The sequence below is a fragment of the Spermophilus citellus genome, assembly GCF_964194105.1.
Source record: "Spermophilus citellus genome assembly, chromosome: 8".
NCBI classification, from domain to species: Eukaryota; Metazoa; Chordata; class Mammalia; order Rodentia; family Sciuridae; genus Spermophilus; species Spermophilus citellus.
This window is the reverse complement of record NC_138189.1, coordinates 69,305,811-69,329,099: the sequence shown is the minus strand read 5'-3', so window position 1 is coordinate 69,329,099 and position 23,289 is coordinate 69,305,811. Positions and strand designations below refer to the sequence as shown.

The 23,289-nt window shown below is 34.5% G+C and overlaps 1 protein-coding gene across 6 annotated transcripts in view; it reads right to left on the bottom strand.

Annotated features, from left to right (window-relative positions):
* The window catches only part of ARHGAP24 (Rho GTPase activating protein 24), a 754,850-nt gene that overhangs the window by 98,770 nt on the left and 632,791 nt on the right, over window positions 1–23,289 (bottom strand). The window contains exon 1 of one of the 6 annotated variants that reach the window (XM_081303918.1): window positions 13,258–13,281. The exons of the other annotated variants lie outside the window; for them this stretch is intronic. The gene's annotated coding sequence lies outside the window, so the exon portion shown is untranslated. Of the gene's footprint in view, window positions 1–13,257; window positions 13,282–23,289 lie in introns of those variants that run through there. 6 annotated transcript variants of the gene reach the window in all.

Here is a 23,289-nt window from a genome sequence, read left to right as displayed (position 1 = left end):
AAAATCTGGCCATCCATCAAATGTACTACTATACTATTATGTGACAGGTGATTAGAAAGCAAAGAAAGACATTTATTACAATTTTAAGGTTCCTGTCAAATGATTTTTTTTTTGTTGTTGTTGTTCCTTGGGGACTCATAATGGATTCTGGCATGAAAGAAATCAGCAACACATTCTTACTACTTCTCCTCTCTCAGTTAATATAGCAGTTAATATAAAGGCAGGTCTTTGTGATATAAATACTTGCCTCTGATTAGTCTGCATCTCAGATTGGCAAGTCATTTATTTTTCTTATTTTTTATTATATATTTCTAGAACTAAAAACATATTAGGAAATATGATCACCCTAGAAGAGAAGTGAGATAATTGATCCTGAAGCGATTCCTTTTACTCAAGAGAAAAACATCTGGAAAGTTAAGGCATACACAGGTGGTAATGGGTTAACTTGCCTTTGAGAATATTGCTTACATTGGTCATGGAGAGGGCAGACTGAGAGTGTAAGCAAGAGAAAAAAATAACACTGATTGTCTATTCGCCATATGCAAAAAACATGGTGGTTGGCATTTCACAAATTTAATTTAATTCTTCCAATAATCCTGCAAGGTGATTTTTGCAATCTCCATTCTACAGATGAGATAACTGAGACATAGAAATGCTGCATAACTCCTTGGCTGACTGTACTCCATTTTCTCCATGACTGAGGATTAGGCTGATCTCTTTGATGCCTGCATTGTTTTCAACAAGTGGCAATTTCCATGAAGAGGTCCTGATAGTCAGAGGTCTCTTCATGGTGAAGGCAATAATTAATGATAATATATTTCTTTCAGTACTGGGGATTGAACTCAGGGATACTCAACCACATCCCTAGCCCTGTTTTCTATTTTATTTAGAGACACTCACTGAGTTGCTTAGTTCCTCACTGTGGCTGAGGCTGGCTTTGAACCTGCGATCCTCCTATAACATGTATTTCAAGGAAGGTTGTGACAACTTAATTTTGCTCAGATCCAATTTTACTTTGGATTCTCTAATTCAACCTCTCTGAGTACCAGAAATATCCCTTGCAAAACTTGAGCTTCCCTTTCTCCTCCTCAATCACAAAAGTATAACCAGCTATCACATAAAGTCCATTCATCACTTCTCTCTCCTTATATAATTGTTTATATACCTAGAGATTCCCTTGTTTCTGAACATGTGAATAGGTAATGCAGGGGGTAACAAAGAGGTGGAAAATTAAGTAATCTGGGAAATGTATAACAATATATTCCCTTTGAGAGACATACAAAATACATCAGCATATTAAAAATGCTAAAAAGTTATTCAGTCAAAAAATGTGGATAACTTTGTACCCAGTAGCATTTCTGAAACTTATTTGCTCTGAGGTATCACTCCCCTTTGTCACCTATAGACAAATGACCTGAAAAACTCAATTTCACAAACAATATTTTATAAAATATACAATACAAAGCATTACAATACAATACAAATACAAAGGGTTTAAATATGGGTATAAAAACAAAAATAGATGTTTCTATAAAATTCAGTTTAATGCTTTGTTAGCCAGGGCTGATTTAAATTAAATTTCTTTTAAATAAGGTGTGGAGTCAGGTATAATGGTGCATGCATATAATCCCAGCTACGTGGGAGACTGAGACAGCATGATCTCAAGTTTAAGAGCAGCCTCAGTAACTTAGTGAGGTCTTCATCAACTTATTGAGACCCTGTCTCAAAATAAAAGTAAGTAAATAAATAAGGGCTAGAGATGTGAGTCAGTGGTAAAGTGCCCCTGGGTTAAATTCCTGCTACCAAAGGTGGGGGGGGGGAGTAAGTATTGGCAGGGCAATAGTAATTACTGATGTAAAAAAAAATCATACCTCAAAAAACTTAACTTTAAAAACAAATTACAGTAAACAAAAAGGGTTCTGGCCCTACATTATTTTATATACTCAGTAAATACATTATATATGAAAATTACAAGTAATAAATTATGGGAGTAACTTATGAAAAAATATGAGGCTAAAATCAGTCACTTGACCTCTTCTCATATAAAATAATTTTGTTTCACATTAAAATTGGGATTTTGGCTCAGTGGTAGAGCACTTGCCTAGCATGTGTTTGCCTAGCACTAGGTTTGATTCTGAGCACCACATATAAATAAATGAATAAAATAAAAGTCCATCAACATCTAAAGAAACTTTTTTAAAAATTGGCCAATGCATATATCCTTAAACATTTTAAATTAATATAAAATGGTCTACATTATATATGTATCACTTCAGAGTTCCCTAAATTTAACTAGGTTTTTTTTTAAGTGGACCAAGTAAATGAACATCTACTAGTCCAGATGTTATGATTAAGATGGCTTAAATTGTATGGCTATGAAGTTATATGAATTTACCCTTCTAAAGGAAATTGCCTTTGTCTGCTATTGCAAGAGAAAAATCAATAGTGTGGAATTCAAATCTGAGCAGACTTTCAAAGATTGACTTTGTTAAACACAAGGGTATTGCCTTGAAAGCTCAGTATCAGTATTTCCTTCCTTCCTTCCTTCCTTCCTTCCTTCCTTCCTTCCTTCCTTCCTTCCTTCCTTCCCTCCCTCCCTCCCTCCCTCCTTCCTTCCTTCCTTCCTTCCTTCCTTCCTTCCCCAGAGATTGCAGAGATTGAACCCACGGGCACTTAACCAATAAGCCACATCCCCAGCCCTTTTTATTTTGAAACAGGTCTCACCAAGTAGCTTAAGGCATCATTAATTTGCTGAGGCTGGCTTTGAACTTGTGATCCTTCTGCCTCAGCCTCCTGAGTTACTGGCATTACAGATGTGCACCACTGCGCCCAGCCAGTGTCAGGATTTCTGATCTTCGGAATCCCTTCACTTCATGGTGTTAGGAACACTCTTCTGTGTGGAGAAACTCTTGATATTAAAAACAATCTTTAGCATAAGATAGCTTTAAATTCTGTACATACTTAATTTTTCATATAAATATATGCTGTTTGTGCTAGCTTTCTCTTCCTTCCCAAGCATCAGATGAAATGATCAGCCAGTGGTGCCAGATCCTTTCTGAATAGTTAAGAGAAGAAAATATATTGAAAGAAGGAAGACAATAGTTGGATGTGGAGGTGCACAATGTCATCCCAGCTATTTGAGAGGCTGAGGCAGAAGGATGGTAAGTTTGAGACCAATCTGAGCAACTTAGTGAGAGCCTGCCTTAAAATAAAAACTAACAAGGGCTAGGAATGTAGCTCAGTGGTAAAGCACCCCTGGGTTCAATCCTCAGTACCACCCCCCCCAAAAAAATTTTGATATTTGAAATATCTTGATAGTAAACAGTATCTAAATACACAGCTAAGCAAGTAGACATTGTCAAATATGGTTGACCACTATATTAAATTTCTAATCAATACTTTTTTGTGATTACTCCTATTTTACTTTGAACCACAGTTTGGAAGTATATGTGTTTTAATATGCATATTATTCATGTTCTTTTTGTTGCTTTGTTATGTTAGTCATTTTAATGCTATAGAGCTTACTAGATATTTTTCCACTAATAGCTTTATGATCTAAATTATTGTATAAATATCTTTATTATCTGAGGTTCATTACTTTTTTATTATCTTGTTGGATATGGACTATTTTTAAATTGTATTATATATTTCAAATGAAAATTTAGACATTCAAGCTTGTTTTGGGATCTTTGCATAGCATTGGAAAGAAACTAAACTTATAAATTCACTGTTTGGTTGAGATTTCATTTTACCTGGGACTTAATCAGATCTTTCAAAGTATATTTTTTTCTCAACAACTTATTACTTTTGCTATATAGTAAATCTCATTTCTTTATCACTGGATGTTATATTTATACCCTTTACTTATTAAAATAATTTTCCCATTTTCCTTTTCTGTGGTGATTCTATTTCACATAATGGAGAAGCATATGAAAAGCAACAGTAACTTCAGGAAGTGTGTGGATGAATCAAGTAGGAACTGTAAGAAACTCCTCAACACTGCTTGTGGCACAGCTGAAGTCACTTACTCATTAACTGACCTTGTCCCAAATGCAAACAAGGTAAATTCTGTGTAGATAGCTTTCTAATTGCTTTCTTTCTAATTGCATTTATGAATGTATTTCAAGTTATCTGTCTAGTGTAAGGCTTTTATTCCCCCCAACACTTTTGCTTCACAAAATAAGGATTTCCAAAAGTAAGAAAAAAGAAGTTTGAACCTTAAACATATTACCAATGAGCTTGTGCTTTAAAATTCCCCCCAAGAAAAGCTATCTGGCTAATTATACTAAACACAGTATTCAATACAATTCTATCCTTAGCTATTGAAAAGCTTATACATATATTAAATCTAACTTTGATTAGAATAACTTCTTAATTTATTTCTGAATGTTTGTGTTTTCCTAAGAGAAGTGGTGAACCAAGGAGATTCCTGCTCTTCCAGCTGTTCAGCTGTCCTGTTCTCCTGGTTCCATGTTTTTGTTCTAACATGTCAGCCTTTATTCATGTTCACAGCCTGGCATTCTTCTTTCTAAATAATTTACCAAATGCACTTTTTGATCCTTAAAGAAAGGTATCCAAGACCAACTCTATTTAGAATGTGTGTCTCATCAGTTCCAGCCAGAGGCATTCAACTTGTTCTTCTGTCAACGAAGAGTGTTTAGCCACATGAGTATAAACAGACACCTAGGAGAGTGTGTGCACCCATGTTTATGTATGGAGCTGCTAGTGGTCTGGGCAAGGACAAAAGGAAGAAATACTGTTGTCAAGTCAAGAAAATCATGCTGAAGTTTTCCCAGATAGTTCTGTTTGAAGCAGTCATGTACCAGAGGAGAGCTGATGCAACTTTCTTGCGCCTACCTACTCCACATGGGAAACGAAAGTGGCACTTTTTATTTTCTTGGTTGTTCTCCGAACAATAGTGAAAACATTGGCTTATTCAAAGCAATAATAGGTAATACAAAGGCATGTAGTAGGAATTTAAGATTTTGGACTCAATTTTATTTAGAGATTTTTCATAAAATTTGAAAAAAAAACGATATATGTGTGTGTGTATCTATCTATCTATTTATCTCAGATGTAAAGTGGAAATACAGAAATGTGTATACCTGCTCCATCCTCACCTTCCACTCTACTGACAATGAGTACAGCTACACACACACACACACACATACACACTTTACCTTCCTTTCTTGAATACTGCTTTCCTTCCATCAGTTACCTCTGATCTCATTTTGACTACTTATCAAATTGCAAAATGAAAAAGGAAGATTGGAAAAACATAGAAAAAAATCAATAAGCAATGGGGAAATGTCATAAAGAAAGAATAAGAAAGATAAATGAGAGAAAAGCAAATATAAAAATAGAGTAAGAGAAGAAATAAGTGTAAGAAAGACAACAAAATGAGATCCCCAGGGAGTGAGAGGTGAACAGCTGCTGATCTCACCATCAAAATGGATCAATAGACCTTTTAATCCAAATACTTTGTCTTCATTTCTTTCTATATTTGCATATGTGTAATAATCTAACTCATATGAAAATATCAGTTAGATTTTTAAACTAGTAATAATAATAACAACAACAATAATAAACAGGTCCTTAACATTGGCCTGTCAACAGATGACTGAGCCATATAATTGCTTGAAGTCACATTTATTATTATGATTAATAATTTGTGTGAAGTAAATCTACTAAATTCACATTCTTTAAAGAATATAAATTTAAAGAGCATATTCTTTTTAAATAAACAAAATGAACTCTACCTGTGCATACTATGAGGAGTGATTTTTTCCTCCTCACATTTGTCTCTTGTATTAATATTTACTAGAAGTGGGCGGTGCTTCTGCTTGATCACTGATCAGTGCTCACAGTGACATTCAGACAGGGAGTGTGGTGGTGTTGGACTTCTTAATTCAATTCTATATTTTGCAATGCTGAGGACAGAAACTGGGTTGATTTGATGTGCTATCTTTAAAACCTTTCTAGAAAAATACTCATATTTCTTGGGAAGAGAGATTGAGATGTCCAAGTCTGCTCCTGAAAATGAGTTACGGCTAGGAGGAGAGAAGCTCATGTGTTTTGTCCAACACAATGCTTGTCACTGATATTGTCCTCAACTTGGTGACATGCAATGCCTAAGATGAGCAGACTGCCATAAAGCAAGATAAAGTCTGAAAGCAATTATTTAAAGTCCATGAAAGATTTTGAGAGTTCAGACACCTATACTTGATAGCCCGTGCTCATGGAGTACAAAGTGTTTCCTACTGGAGAATGATGAGTCATAAAAAAGAACATAATGTCCTGAGTGACACTTCACACCAGTGTATCTTTTCATAGAGAAATGCGAGAGGACATCACATTTTCATGACAGTCAACAGAGGTTCCCAGAACAGAAATGAACAATGGCAATTGCAATATAAGGATCTGAGAGGACAAATGAAGAACAAGAAGGAAACAGTGCTGCAGCCTCTGAGCATGAGAAAGGGGGGCAGTACAAAGAGCAGAGTATGCGGGGTAGGAGTCTTAGCTCTCTCTCCCCCAAGTAAACAACTAAATGAACATAAAGTGTTTGCTATTCCAATCAAATATGAAGAAATCCAGCAACCTCTTCTAAATACATCACCCGTGAGCCACTTCTACAAAGAAATTCAACAACATCATAAGAACAGACTTGAGGAGGCTAGAAACCCCAGCATGTTGCAGGGGAAGTGTTCAAAATATTGTTTTCGTGGTAGGAATTGGCCTCAGGAGAAATAGATGGAAGTTTCTTTAAGATTGAGAGGAAACATTTTTTATGAAGATAACGGGGAGGTCATTACAAACTAATAGTAAGCATATAAAAGGCAATATTAACTTGATGGATTACAAAGTGATGTTGTTTTTCTAAAACTGACAAACTACAGCAGACACTTCTGTTGCAACTGCATCACTTCATTAAGACTTTGAAATTTGTTTTAAATATCCCACCCCACATTCACTTTGTTTAGCTATTCCTGATATTGAGACTATGTGTTCACTGAGCAGTAGCAACTATTTCTGTTCTTGCATTTTGCATCCAAAAAAGTAGTTATTCTTATGCATTTAGTCATAGAAGCCATTAAAGTTACATTTAAGTGATGCCAAAACTGGAGTTAATATAACAGAACAACACAGATTGTGAGGACCTCCAACAACCTCTTAATGAGAGAAATGATCTACAAATATTTGAGACCAAGTTTGGGAATTAAATTTTCATATTTCATGTAGGTAGTCTAGAATCAATATGGAAATGTTAAGAAATAACAATAATCTAGCACTAATCTTATTGAGGTTATTTTGTTGCTCATTAGTCTTCCTTTCATATTTCAATTAAGTAAAATTGCCATAAAGTATGTTTTGTCCACATACTATATTGTTTTTGTCTAAAATCACCCCTGGTTTAAAAATGACACAGATAGAAGTCAGACAGGACATGTGTCCTGGTATTTGAAATGAGAAATGTGAATTCTTCCCTACAGCACATAATACTACATCAATAATTACAAAAACCAAAACAAACTCCCCCAAATGAAGTTTTTTCTTTCAGAAAAACAAGCAAATACAAAAGATGGAATATCCAGCTGCTCAGAGTACATTGGATGAATTTCTTGTGTGTCTTTCATGAGTGTCCTGCTGGCTGGAGCCCAGATGATCTACTTAGGTATGAAAGCCTTTAACATGAGAAAGTGGTCATGGCATAGATAAATTTCCATGGGCTGTGACAGTTCTGGTTATAAACTCTTCAGTGTAAAATTCCCCATGGCAAGCTACAGAAGCTAGTGACAAATAAAAAGTAAATTGTGTCCTGTTTTCATTCTTTTACCAATTCTCTGTTTTATTTTTTGTTGGCTAAATATTTTAATGAATAATGTGGAGTTTGGTTGTTAGTGTTAATTAAATTCCTAAGTGATTCAACTAGACCTAGACTTGACAAAGAAAAACAAACAAAATTTTCACTGTAAGTCATGGCTGATCTGGATAAGCCTGTTGGACCTTCAAAGGCCAATAGAAGAATGCAAATAATAGAGGGGGTTGGGGGGGGGGAGAGATTGAGATTGAGATTGAGATTGATTGACTTTTCCTGGATCCCTCCTTACATCTCTGGCTTATCCTTTATTTTTGGTACATATTTCTCTGTCTTCCCCCCAAATAATGATCTTTTCTGTGTAAACCTATTTCTGAACAATCTCATTCTCTTTTCTAAGCTTGGCTATTAGCCCTGGTGTCTTGGTTCCCACTTTGAAATCTCGTCTCTCATCTTTCTTGCCATCCAGCTACACTATATTGGCTTTAAACATATAATATTCCCAAATAAGGATTATTATTCCCCCATTCCTGCTGCCACCTACACTTTCTCTTCCCTTTTTCTATCTTGTTTGAAAGTTGCCCATTGTAAAAATCTTTTGAAACCCCGTAGGTCCCAGACCTTATTTGTCACTTAGCCCCATCAATACTCCACTCAAAATTTCTCCCCAGTTTACATCTCTTACCAAACTCATGTCCACTGACTTAGTTCAGATTATCATTATCTCTCCCTCAGATGACTACAACTGTCTTCTTTTGGTGTCCCTATTTCTGGTACCTTTCGCTAGCTATTCCACCATTGCTACCCTGACCCCATGAAATCTTATGAACACACAGTCGTTAAATGAATATTGATTGGTACTTATTCTCTTCCAAGGATTTAGAAGCAAATGAAAGAACACAATAAAAAAAAGGAGGGAGTGAAACAACACTCCTGCCCTAATGAATTTTATGTGCTATTCTCACAGGTTAAATTTGATGATTCCTCTCCTTGAAAAATCTTTGTTAGAAATTCATCATTGAAGGATAAGTTCTCCAGTTCTGGAGACACACAAAGTCTTAATGATCTATATTCAAACACATTTCTAGTTTTCTTATCAATCCCAATCTCACTTTTTCACCCTCATTTTCTAGACTGACTATTCTAATTGCCATTTCCTGAATTTGTTTTTATTTACATGCTATCCCTGGCACCTTTTAATTTTCTCATAAAATTTCTATTCAACCTTTAAGACCTAATTGGAAAATTTCACCTCCTAGGGAGTTTGCTTTACTATCCTAGCCTCATGTAATTGACCTTCCTTTTGGCTATGCATGTTCATGTCCCTATTATTTCTCATATTAACAGAATACTATCATTCTTTGCTTGGATATTTGTCTCCCCTTGCAGGCTGTCAGTTCTTAATTGCAGGAAAAATGATGCAGTCATCTTGGTATCCTGGGCCCCTAGCAAAAATTTCACCACAATAAGACTAATTAGGGGTGTGGATAATGAACAAGAAAAAAAGAAGAGGAAGAGACAAAGAGAGGAATGAACAGAAAGCGAGGGGCAAGGAAGTCTTTAGGGATAAAAGTATAAATAAATAGTTAATGATCTTTATTTTATGTTCAGTCAATGCTAAAATTTAAGCATCATTGTTAACTGACAGCCAAGAGAAAAGGCACGGACCCTAACAGAGTTCCATTGTGCAGTGATTCACTTGCTTTTAGGCTGGCTTTTCATAACAGGGCATCTCTGCTTTCCTACAACCCTGACAGTGCGATGGGGAAGAAGCTATATACACACCACTCACTAGAAAACGAAAATCGAAAATCGTAACCCCTTTTTCAGCTCATAGATTTGGGAATAAAAAAGAAGAAGAAGAAGAAAGAAGAGGCAATAAAAAAAAGGAACAAAGTGGCAATAAAAGCCTTGGAGGGTCAATAGGATATTCTGCCAAGGTTTAGATGATTTATGTATAGATAAGGGATTTAGGTAGGGGGGTTAAGAGATATTGTGCTGTGGCTAATTTAGCTACTATCAGCTGTAAATGACATAAGTACCAGGAAGCATGGCATTATTTATAGAAAAGGGTATTTCAATTGCTGTGTAAACTCCAAGAGACTTAATGTGCAGTACTTTAACTAATGAGATAGTATGAGTTTTCTCTTGGCATTCCATCCATTTTTCTCTGTAAACAGTGGTAGACAGCAGCTAAAAAGCCACAGAAAGATGTGTGGTTACCAGTGCTATCTGGCATTTCAAGCACAGGACATCTTGTATACCACCATTTGCAGCTAAGCTTCACGGAGTATGGAATGAAAGTGTTTTATTTTTACTTTAATTTCATGAGGTCTTATATCAAAAAAGTAATGGCATATCATGTTTATTGAGACGTTTGTCTAAGCACATTTTTTCTTTTATAGATAGCAATGCTAATTACAATTTTGCTAATTAGAAAGTCTCATAAAGCTATATAGTTTATCTGTGCTTTAATGATCAGGTAATACATTCAGTACATAAGAAAATTCTGCCTTTCTCCCCGTCTTGCAGATCACTACCAGTATAAACACTTTCTCAGTGGAAATGGGAAGCTAAACCTCTATTACAGTATTATTCTATATCCATACAGAATTTATACTTTTTAATTAAAAAATTCTAGTGATTTACAGGATTAATTGGATACCTATCTTCTTGAAACAATTAGTAAGTTTAAAAGGCAGAGATTTTTTAAAAAAATTGATGATGTAACAATTACTACTGAACAATTAACTCAATGCAATAAAATATATGTGAAGCTATAAACATTACTCTTATGCAGATAGAACTTTCTTAAATCAGAAGTCACTAAAACACAAAGAAATTCAAATGAGGGTCTCAGAAGTAAAAGGCCATAAAAAGTAACTTAATTTTACTTAGGATAGCTTCAAAACATTCTATGTAATATTTTTTAATTAAAAATAGGGTGCATAATTTCCCAAAATTCATAAAATTATAAAACATAGCCCATCTTTTGCCTATATAAAGAAGAGAGATATAAAAGATAATGAGGGAAATAGTAAAAAACAGAGAAGAAAGTTTTGGGGTACAGAAATAATGGTGCTTTCTTTTGGGCCCTAGCTAAAATTTAATACTGAGAGACTATAGAAAAAGGAAACGGTTTCTCTATAAATAAAGTACATTCAGATTTGTCAACATGTATTATATGATCCAGGAAAAAATGATGTATTATGCATTTCATTGCACGGAATGCATTAGTTCATTCTCTACCTTGTTTTTGGCAAAATGTATCAAATTAACAAAAAACAATAATAGTAATAATTACAAAATATTTTTTAAAAATTAATCTTACACATGACCTCATTTTTGAAAGAACGGATCTTCAGATACTTTCTCTAGTATTTTAGATCCAAATCACCTAAGCAACAGATTTGGAAGACAGAGATCAGACATGATAGAGGACAATGGAATAACTTCATTCAACATGGATTTTATGTTATGAAAATTTAGCACCTTTGCCACAGTACTCTCAAAAGAATGCAATCTTTATACTGGTAAGCATCCAGGCACAGGTCAGGTTGCTATGTCCAGGTGTGGATGGAGACATTCTTCAAATTTGTACAGAATGGAAGTATTTGTTTCACCTTTTTCTCAATTTCCTACTTTTTCTCCTGTTGTTTTAAAGATAGATTTTTATTTTATATTATTAAAGTTTCTTAAAATTGGGGCATACTTGTCTTTTAGTTAATTATTCTTAATAGATACTTATAATTAATGAACCATGAATCAGAGGATTTTTTTTTGCAGATTTTGGATTAAGATTCTTAACATTTTAATCAGCAGAGAATCCTTTAGCTAAATATTAAAGGTTTCCTTTTTGAATTGTGGAATGTTATATTAACATTTGAATATTAACTTTTAAAAGTCCAAATATTATCACCACAGAAAATAAGCCAATTTTCACTATTTTACCCTCTTCTTGTCCTTTACATATAAATGGACTGTTTCAAAGATTTATTGAATGTTGGTAATAGAGTTTGCTTGTGTTACTTCAAAAACTACTGTTGGTATATCACATATAATTGTTTAGGTAGATGTTTAACAATACTACCAAATTTAATTAGTTTGATAATTATCTGGTTGATGTTGAGATCAATGCAAGAAAAAAATGTTAACAGCTTATATGCTATTAAACCAGTTATTGCCTTTGTAATGACCATTGATAAACTTTAAGCAAAGCATAAGTACGGTGTCGATGAAATTCATCATTTTTAAACGTTGTCTTACAAAAAAACATTATATTGCTGTGGCCTGTATGTCTGTGTGAATGTAAGGCTTTATGTAAACTGCTTTGTTTATAAGTCATGGGAGGATAAATGGATGTGTTCTCAATATTTTGGCTGTTTTTTGACATGATTTCAAAGTATAAAGTATCTGCTCCTTTGTCAGCAAGAAAGCTATTTAATTAGCAATTTTAAAGCTCAAATAATGTGTTTTAACTTTGCAGTTCTATCCATCCAGAAAATAAACATCAATGACTATCATCCCCTCTCTAAATCATTTTGATAGCACAAACTCAAACTGTTCTAGCAGTGATTTGAGAAACCAACATAGAATCTTGGTCTATGAAGATTGACTGATGGTTCATTCATAAAGCAATTTCATTTTTGTGTCAAGACAATGTTTTCTGGACTCAGAATATTGAAAATGAAAAGTAAATTCTATCTACGAGACAGTTCACTGTTGTATATCAATCAGTTCAGTAACCCAAGATGCAATTACTGTTTTGCTTGTTAAAAATGTTTTATGATTATCCTGTACAGTTTAGCATATTACAGCAAATAAATTATATTGTCAGATAATGGATATGAACAGTCATTGAACTTTTGCTAAACATGTGGTTTGCTAAAAAATTTTTTGGGCTCTAGGACAGCAAATTAATTCTGAATTTAATTACTGCTAAATTAAAGGTAACCATAAGACCCTAAAGGTGTTTTGAAATAGCATGAGATGATTCAAAATTCTCCACTGTACTAGAATGATGATGTTGTAACTTCAATTAATATTTACCTTCAATTTGTTGGACAAGTGCAAAAGCACAAGTGCAATTGGACAAGTGTATTTATCTGAATGGAATTCTTATACTGAGCAGCAATTAGCTACTCCAGAATTTTGCTTTCTCAGGGAAGAAAATGATTAATAAAATAACAACCAACATAATCTATTCCTTCTCTCACTAGCTTTATGTAATTAAATTTAAAAGCTCAGCTGTTATGGGAAATGATCACCCTACTAGCCATAACAGCAGACTGTGTTATCATGGCTTCACATGAGACATTATCAATATTTGGAAGCATAGGGAACCTCAAGAAGAGCTACTGTTTCCTCAGTATACTAAAAATAACTCAAAAGTACATAAATAAGGGGCTGGGGTTGTGGCTCAGTGGTAGAGCACTCACCTCACACGTGTAGGGCATGTGTTCAATCCTTAGCACCACATAAAAATAAAAAAATAAAGGTATTGTGAAAAAATACATAAATAGATAAAAGAAAGGATATTGACCATTATTTTATAATCAATGCCATATAGTATACGATTGAACAATGCTCTTGTTATATTTCAAATTGTTAAATTTCAAAGACATTGAATAATATTCCAAAAAGATGATTTTGAGTATTATAAAATATATATCATGGTATTCTTTAGGAAAATTAATAAAATTTCTGAACTATGTAAGAGCTAATAGATTTTACATGTTTAGAAAATATACTATATATTAGAATTTATAAAAATAGTCCTTATTTGAAAAGCACAATTGGAAATGAGTATATAACTAAATAGCTATATTAAAAACCTGTAAATAGACACCAAGATTTCTTAAGCAAATATAACCCTAAATTAAGTGGTATATGTAGATTATAAAACTCTGGGGGGAGTTGTGCAGCACTTAACTTTAAAACACTGTAAGATCACATAACCAACATTAAACTCTCCCAAAAGGGGTTATAATGAATCCAATATGTGCTAAAAAGACACCAAACCTTAAAATGTCTTCCTAAAATGTGTTGTCCAATAACAAATAAATCTGAATAATGAAGAGATACTCTCAAGCCTTTTTTTCTTCCCTTATTTGCTTCAACATGATGACGTCAGGTCACTCTTGAGTTTCTGTTTCCTGACAGACATACAGAACCTGCACGATTAAAAAACTTGCAAAACCATTTTCACCACATACTTCTGTATAGAAAGCAGCAAATTCTAGAGATTAGAGACATAATCTGTTGATGCAGCAGATAATAAACTGCAATAAGACTTCATAATAACACATTTAGCTAATGCAACAATTTCTCTCTATGCTCAAAGTGCCCAACTCTTACCCCACTATTTCTTCAACAAAGCTTCCAAATATTTCTGGAATAAGAAAAAAAAAATATTGATGATTTTACTACCTTCCATATTTTCTAGAAGAAAGTCAAACATTCCACCATCAGATTCAATCTTCCTTTATCACAGGTGTTTATGGAAAGTGGGAAAGGCTGCCAGTGTGGAGTCAACTCCTAGATGTCCTGAGGAGAGCCAGCCCAGGCTGGGGCTTTCTGCCTTCACACTCATCTCCTTTTATCAGCAGAGGGTGAGAGACCAGTGACCACACATAATACCCCTGTAACTCCCCCTTAACAAATGTTTAGAAAGCTAGTCTTGACAGAAACTGATTACTGGGATAAAAATCACACCCCCCTTGTCCCCTCACAACAAAAGGCTCAACAATGAGAAGATTAAAAGACAGGCTTTGAAGTGCTTTACTATCCTCCCAGTGGTCTTTAAAGTCAAAGTAGGCAACAAGTTTGTTTTATTTATTTTTTTTTATTTCCTTTTTCTTCTTCAATAACTTTCCAGCATCTTCTTGTTTAAATGGACTGGAGCCTTCTAAGAACAAATGGAATTTGTTTGAAAAAGCTGGAGCAAAAACTTCTTGGAAAAATAAAATAAAATTGGAATTGCCATTTCTCTAATGACTGGGGGAAGTTGAGAGTATTAGTGAAATGACACTAAAGCTTTGTGTTTATTACCAATGACAAATTAACGACCTTCTCAAACAAAATTTAAATATTTGTTACTTTTCCTGAGAATGGATGCTGTAAATAGAGATTTCACACACTTGTTCTAAATCTCATGCTTTTTTTTTTTTTTTTTGGTTTAAATTGCTACTTCATAAATAAAGAAATTGAGATATAGGATGTTTTTAACTAAACATGAATGAAAGACATTAATGCAAGGAAACTGGAACAAGCAGCCTAGACTAAATTAAAAATGTAAAATCAAAATGCCAGGTAAAAATAAAGATTGTATGACTTCTCAGTTGTGTTACATTTTGCTATCTTCTATTTATGTTTGAATTTTTCACTAAGTAACCTTACCATTTCTCCAGAAACTCTCCTGACCTTTGGTCCTGGGTCTTAGGCTTCCTACACTGTTTTATTTTTTCCACTTCTCTTTGCTTACCTGGTTTGTCAAGGCTTCCTCCTAGGCCCTCTCTGTTTGTCTAATGAGGTGTTAGTTAGTCCCCCACCCCTGCAATGCCTGAGCATAGGCACTCTATCAATAGTCAAACCAGATGACTCTTTGGTCCCTGAATAAGTCTCCTTTGTTTTGAGGTTTTCCTCCTGGCTTTCCCACTAGTTAGAACAGGCTCCTATCACAGTGCCTTTTTAGCCTCAGTTGTCTATCAGAAATCTCCAAAAAGAAGAGGCACCATACCATAACTTGTTTTACTGCAATCCAGGTGATCCAGAATGTAGCCAGAATTAAAAACCAAAAAATCCTATCCCTGGTCATAAACCCTTTCTGCCAGTTATGTCCTATCTTTTGAAATTCTTCTTGCAAATTTCTAATGAGCCTTACCAAATTATTTGTATGAAGACTCCTCCTAGTCCTCCTACTCAATGGTAAGCTTGTCCTGTCTTTAAACTCTGTTTCCTGAAATGATCCCTGCTGATTTTGACAGAGCTTGGGGTATTTAAATTCCCCAACGTCTTTCCTTTTAGTCTGTGTCAGTCCAGTAAATTCTTTGTCCCTTTTCAGATTGTAGCTCTAGTGTACTAAATTTTGTAGTGGGCAGTCCTGAGTTGTGTCTTGCCCAATACCCGTCTCCAATCCATTCTGGGCAAACCTTGCTTCAGTCTCTTAATCTTGTTAGAGACTCTAATTTCACTACAGGACCTCAGTCAATCATAATGATTTGGGGAGTCAAATATTGTCATTGACATTGATATTGATATATTCTCTGTTATCATATTCTAGACATCTATGAAGAACTCTTGGAAAACCTTTACTGAATGCTCCCTGAGTTTCTTGGCTACATGGACACTGCACTGTGACGGGACTCACCACACTGGTGGTCAGCTGGGTCTGCCTCCTGGCCCTTCTATGATTCCACTTGTGCCAGGCCTAATGCCAACTCTCAGATCTGTCCTCACTTCCCTGATGTGTTTTGTCTGCTAGAAACTGCCAAAACTGCTAGTTTTGCTGTAACATGTTACAAAGTGTCTAGCAAATCGTTGGTGCTCAAACTATGTTGTGAATCGTTTCGTTTTTTAATTTTTTTTAGTTATTCATAGACCTTTATTTTATTTATTTATATGCAGTTCTGAGAATCAAACCTAGTGTCTTACACATGCCAGACAAGTGTGCTACCACTGAGCCATAGCCCCAGCCCATGTATCCTTTTTTTTTAAAAAAAAATGTATAAAATATACAAGCTTACTTTTTGATTCAATGAAAATCTTGAATTTCATTTATTCAAGGTTTCTTAATTTTCAATTATTCAAGGTTTCTTTTTCTGGTTTATTTCACTCAAATCTTTCAATATTAAGAATATAAATAGTCAGGTACAGTGGTTCATTCATTTAATCTCAGCTACTTAGGAGGCTAAGATAGGAGGGTCTCAAATTCAAGGCCAGCCTTGGCAACTTAGTTTGATGCTTTTGAAAAATAAAATTTATAAATGGTCTGAGTATGTAACTGAGTTGTAGAGTGCTTGCCTAGTGTGCACAAGGCCCTGGGTTTAATCCCCAGTACTGAGTGAATGGATAGATAGATAGATAGATAGATAGATAGATAGATAGATACATAGATAGATAGATACATAGATAGATAGAATAAAATATAGAGGAAATACAAAGATTATTGTGTTCATATTCCTCATTTCACAGATCAGAAATGAGAGCACAAAAAAACCCAATGAACTGACTAAGGTCCCACAACAGGTTAGTAGCAGAGCTGTAGGATCTCTTAACTTCTAACAATGTCATCTTAACTCTCAGGAGGGTCAAAGAATGGACAGAGAGAGGTAGAGTGAAAAAAAGGGAGAAAACTTCTATTGATTATACATCTAAAAACTTACATATGTTGTATATTCTAGTTCTCACAGTAACCTATGAAAATGATAATCTTTACACACTGTATGTATGTATGTATGTATGTATTTTTCGCAGTGCTGGGGATCCAACCCACAGCCTGTGTGTGCTGGTAAGCACTTTTCCACTGGGCTACGTTGCCAGCCCCTGAATATTTTAAAAAAGTAGAAACTGAGAATTGAAAAACTTAAATTTTTTTCCCCACTCACATGCCTTACAATTAGTAAACATAGATTTGGGACCCAAATCTGTCTAGCTCCAGAGCCTATGACTTTTTCACTGCTAACCCAATCAGTGTTGGAAAGACAATCCATTAAGAATTCTTGAGTTAAGAACTTTGTAAATGCAGTTCCCGAAATGGACTTCCCTAACTTTTAATTTCCTCATCAAATTCCAACAAAATATATTTCTTAGGGCATTTTCTTTTACTAAGGGATCAATATTCAAGGAATATATACAAGAATGGGAGATCACCTCATTGGATGAGCCACTGTCCATGCTTATTATTCCCTGCAAATAATGTTCACTTTATTTTATTCATAACACAGTCACTAATTTGTTTTCCAAGCATTAATTAATTAATTTTCTCTTTCTCCAGCTAACATGTGGAATTCACTACAGCAGAGATCAAAGGGAACAAAGAGGCTGTTGCCAAGTTTTCATTCCTATTTGTAATATCTGCATCACAAACCAGAAGTTAGAGCTTCCAGCTAAGAACTGGAATCAGAAGGCAGAGAACCCCAGGGCGCTAGGACATCAGATCTGTGGGGTTCTTTTCCCAGTTAGCAAATACTTGCCATGTGATTTGAAAGCATGATAAACATCCCTGACTTGCATACTTAGATATGATCAAACTGATGATTCTTTGAAATCACCATCTGTTTGTGAAATAATGTACATTTGAGGAGATGAAAGAAAAATTTCCACAGACCTTAACTTGAAGCACATTTAAAAAAAAAACCCTGAACAATCTATTCTTCCTCTATTTCTTTTTGCTGGGGGTGGCGGGGGGGGTGGGTGGGTGGCGGGGGAGCTGGTACTATGGATTGAACTCAGGGGCACTCAACCACTGAGTCACACCCTCAGCCCTATTTTAATTTATTTTGTTTAGAGACAGTTACTCGATGAGTTGCTTAGCACCTCACCATTGCTGAGGCTGGCTTTGAACTTGCAATTCTCCTGCCTTAGTCTCCTGAGCTGCTGGGATTAAAGGTGTGTGCCACCATGCCTGGCTATTTCCTTTTCTTAATGGATAAACATCATCGCAAGGTTAACTATTATAAAATTACACATAAAATATAAAACCTACTGCCCCAACATGTCATTTAATTATTCGGGTTTTTTGGTAGTTTTGGTTAATAAATGAGCACTGATGCTATTTTATGTCATTTCTAAGTTGCTATTACAATTATAATTATTTGTATTTATGTTATCTGTATCATTATTTATATTAATTCTTTATCTTGCATGATTAAATTACACAAGATGGAAATTATAATTTCATTTAAAGAATCACACTAGCAACTTTAAGAGAGACAAAATAATTGTTGCATTGAACATTTCCATTTTATTTTAATATTGGGACTAATTATTAATTTCCTTAATTTGATTTACAAAATAACATTTTTCAGGTTGATATCATTTGTTGTATTTACAAAAATAAACAGTAGCTGGATGTTGATCCTGGCAAATCTTTGGTATATATAAAAGTAGGCAATATGTTCTTTAGAAAAAAAAATCATATCTTATTGTATATTGTGCAAAAACAATTCCAAAGAATAATTTTCAAAATTCACATAATAAAAGTCATATGTTCATGGAGTATAATTTTGCTGATTATATTGACTTGGGTAAAAACATAAAACAAGATCAGAATGTTAAAATTTCATACAAAAAAAGCCAAATAAAATATTTTACTCATTAAGAGACATGCTCCTATAATATATATATATATTTATTTATTTTTCTTTTTTTCCTAAGTATTTTTCAGATGCTGATGGACATTTATTTTATTTATTTGCATATGGTGCTGAGAATCGAACCCAGTGCCTACACATGCTTGGCAAGCATGCTACCACTGAGTCACAACCCCAGCCCCCCCAGACTTATTTTTTAATATTCTTTCTCAAAATAAAATCCCAACTCCCTTCTCCAGCAGCCATTTTTTGTGGAGAAGTTCAACGGGCACTGAAGCATTTCTCAGTGGAGATTGACTGCCATGTCAATTTCGCATTCCACATTTTTACACTGTTCCTTCAGTGCTTTCACAATTGTGACATTTTAAATCATACAGCTTGGCCAAAGCAGAAAAATTCAAGGTTGTAAAGAAAATGGCCACAATGTGAGAGAAGTGTTATATTGGAGATAGGGAAAAACACTTTAAAATGGCTATTTTATTAACCTCTTCAGTGACATAAGTAGAAGAACTTCAAGAATAGGAAGCTGCTCTGTGACAACAAATACTTTGGATTTTTACAATGAAACAAATGGATCATGCAACACTTTAAATGGCAAGGCTTGATTATTTTAAGATATGATGCAAAAAAAAAAAAACACGTGAACATAGAGACTGTTAATTCATACAGAGGATAATGACACTTCAAGATTAGCTGAAAATATTTTTCAAGCCTAAACTGACTTTCAAGTACTAATGAGCACTAATTACCAACATTTATGAAAAAGGATCATAAAGAATTTTTCTTGACCTGCATGGGATCTAGGCCCAGGATCTCACCACATCTGGGAGCCCAGGCCGAACCCACTTCCATCTTGGGACACTGCAGGGATGACCATGACCTTCCCCACCCGGTAGCCTCTAACTTTCCACAATAGACAGGGCCTAGAAGCAGCTGCATCTTGAAGCAGGCAGCCCAAAGACAGTGTAAGGCCCACCCTCTCAGCCCCCTCTCTGAAAGACATTACATCTTTCTTGGGACACCTTCACTGCTATCTTGAGATACCTCTGCTATTGCCGCCACCACCTTTAGTTGCAGTAGCACACATCGAGAGACACCTGCAGGGTCTGGAAGCCCAACATCAAGTTGAGGTACAGGTAATCTGCATGGGTACTACAATATTATAGGGTAGAACCTGTAATATCTCAGATCCACACTGCAAGAAAGAAAGACACATAGACAACATTAAAAAAAAAAAAAAAACAAGGGAGGAAAGTGCCCCAAACAAACCATGATACTACAATAACAGAACCCACGGACAGTGAAGTTGATAAAACATCAGAGAAGGAGCTCAGAATGTTCATAATTAAAATGATCTGTGAATTAAAGAATGACCTAAATGAGTAAACACAGGCAAAAATTGATCACTCCAACAGAGATAAGAGAGCAAATTCAGGTAGCAAAATACTACATTAAGAAAGAGATAGAGACTCTGAAAAAAAATCAGAAATCCTTGAAATGAAGAAACAATAAATCAAATAAAAAACTCAATAGAAAGCATCACCAACAGATTAGATCACTTGGAAGAAAGAATGTCAGATAATGAAGACAAAGTATACAATCTGGAAAATAATAGTAATAAACCATGAACAAAACATCCAAGAATTATGGGATAGCATCAGAAGACCAAATCTAAGAGTTACTGGGATAGAGGAAGGAACAGAGTTTTAAACCAAAGTAATATACAATCTCTTCAATGAGATAAAATTTTAAAATTTTCCAAGCATGAAGAATGAATTGGAAAATCAAATATAAGAGGCTTACAGGATACCAAATGTACAAAATTACAACAAATTTATACAAAGGCACATTATAATGAAAATGCCTAGCATACAAAATAAAGATAGAATCTTAAAAGGCTGCAACAGTACATGTATGAAGACTTGAATTCGGTGTCAACATATGTTATATACAAACAGAGATACAAAATTGTGATATACATGTGTATTAATAATTGTAAAGCAAAAAAAAAAAAAAAAGAATAGTGTTACCTTAGATTAGGTAGCAGAAGTGAAAGGAGAGGAAGGCAAGGGATGTGGGGATAAGAAAGATAGTAGAATGAAACAGAGATTATTACTTTATGTATGTATGTGACTGTATGACTAATGTGATTCTACAATATAGATACTCAGAAAAATGAGAAATTATATCCCATCTATGTATGATATATCAAAGGATATAAATGCATTCTACTGTAATGTATAACTAATTAAAAAAAATAAAAATTTTAAACAAAAAAGGCTGTAACAGAGAAGAATCAGATCATATATAGGAGAAGACCATTTTGTATCTCAGCAGATTTCCAACCAAGAATCTTATATCCAACAAAATTAAGCTTTAGATTTGATGATGAAATAAAAACCTTCCATGATAAACAAAAGTTAAAAGAATTTACAATTAGAAAGCCTAAACTATAGAACATCCTTAGCAAAATATTCCATGAAGAGGAAATGAAAAAACAATGATGAAAATCAGCAGAGAGAGGTATTACATTGAGGGAAAACTAATAAAGGAGAAATCAAGCCAAGTGAAATATCAAAAATAAACAAAAATGGCTGGGAATACAAATCATGTCTCAATAATAACCATGAATGTCAATGGCCTAAACTCACCAGTCAAAAAACATAAACTAGCAGACTGGATTGCAAAAAACAACAACAACCACACACACACACACACACCCCCCCAAAAAAAAAAAAAAACAATATGCTGCCTCCAAGAGACTCATCCCATAAGAAAAGACATCCACAGACTGAAGGTAAAAGGTTGGGAAAAATCATATCACTCACATGATCAAGTGGGGTTCATCCCAGGGATGTAAGATTGGTTTAATATATGGAAATCAATAAATGTAATTCATCACATCAATAGACAGAAATATATGGAAATCAATAAATGTAATTCATCATATCAATAGACTTAAAGATAAGAATCATATGATCATTTCAATAGATGCAGAAAAAGTATTTGACAAAATACAGCACCCCTTCATCTTCAAAACACTAGAAAAACTAGGGATAACAGGAACATATCTCACATCACAAAATCTATCTATGCTAAACCCCAGGCCAACATCATTCTAAGTGGAGAAAAATTGAAGGCATTCCCTCTAAAAACTGGAACAAGACAGAGATGCCCTTTTTCACCACTTCCACTTAACATAGTTCTTGAAATACTGGCCAGAGCAATTAGACAGACAAAAGAAATTAAAGGAATACACATAGGAAAAGAAGAACTCAAATTAACACTATTTGCCAATGATATGATTCTATACCTAGAAGACCCAAAAAATTCCACCAGAAAATTTCTAGAACCAATAAATGAATTCAGCAAAATAGCAGGATATAAAATCAACACTCATAAGTCAAAGGTATTTCTGTATATGAGTGACAAATCCTCTGAAAGGGAAACAAGGAAAACTACCCCATTTACAATAGCTTCAAAAAAAAAAAAAACTTGGGAATCAAATTACTGAAAGAAGTGAAAGACCTCTACAATGAAAACTACAGAATACTAAAGAAAGAAATAAAGAAGACCTTAGAAGATGGAAAGATCCACCTTGTTCTTGGATAGGCAGAATTAATATTGTTAAAATGACCACACTACCAAAAGCCCTATACAGATTTAATGCAATTCCAATCAGAATCCCAATGACATTCCTCATATAAATAGAAAAAGAAGTCATGAAATTCATCTGGAAAAATAAGAGACTGAGAGTAGCTAAACCAATCCTTAGCAGGAAGAGTGAAGTAGGTAACAAAAACAGCATGATATTGGCCTCAAAACATACTTGTAGACCAATGGTACAGAATAGAGGACACAGAGACTAACCCACATAACTATAGTTATCTTATATTAGACAAAGGTGCCAAAAACACAGATCAGAGAAAACATAGCCTCTTTAACAAAGGGTGCTGGGAAAACTAGAAATCCATATGCGACAAAATGAAATGAAGCCCCTATCTCTCACCATGCACAAAACTCAACTCACAGTGGATCAAGGTCACACTGTGCCTAATAGAAGACAAAGTAGGCCCCAATCTCCATCATGTCAGATTAGGCCCCTACTTCCTTAATAAGACTGCTATAGCACAAGAATTAAAATCAAGAATCAATAAG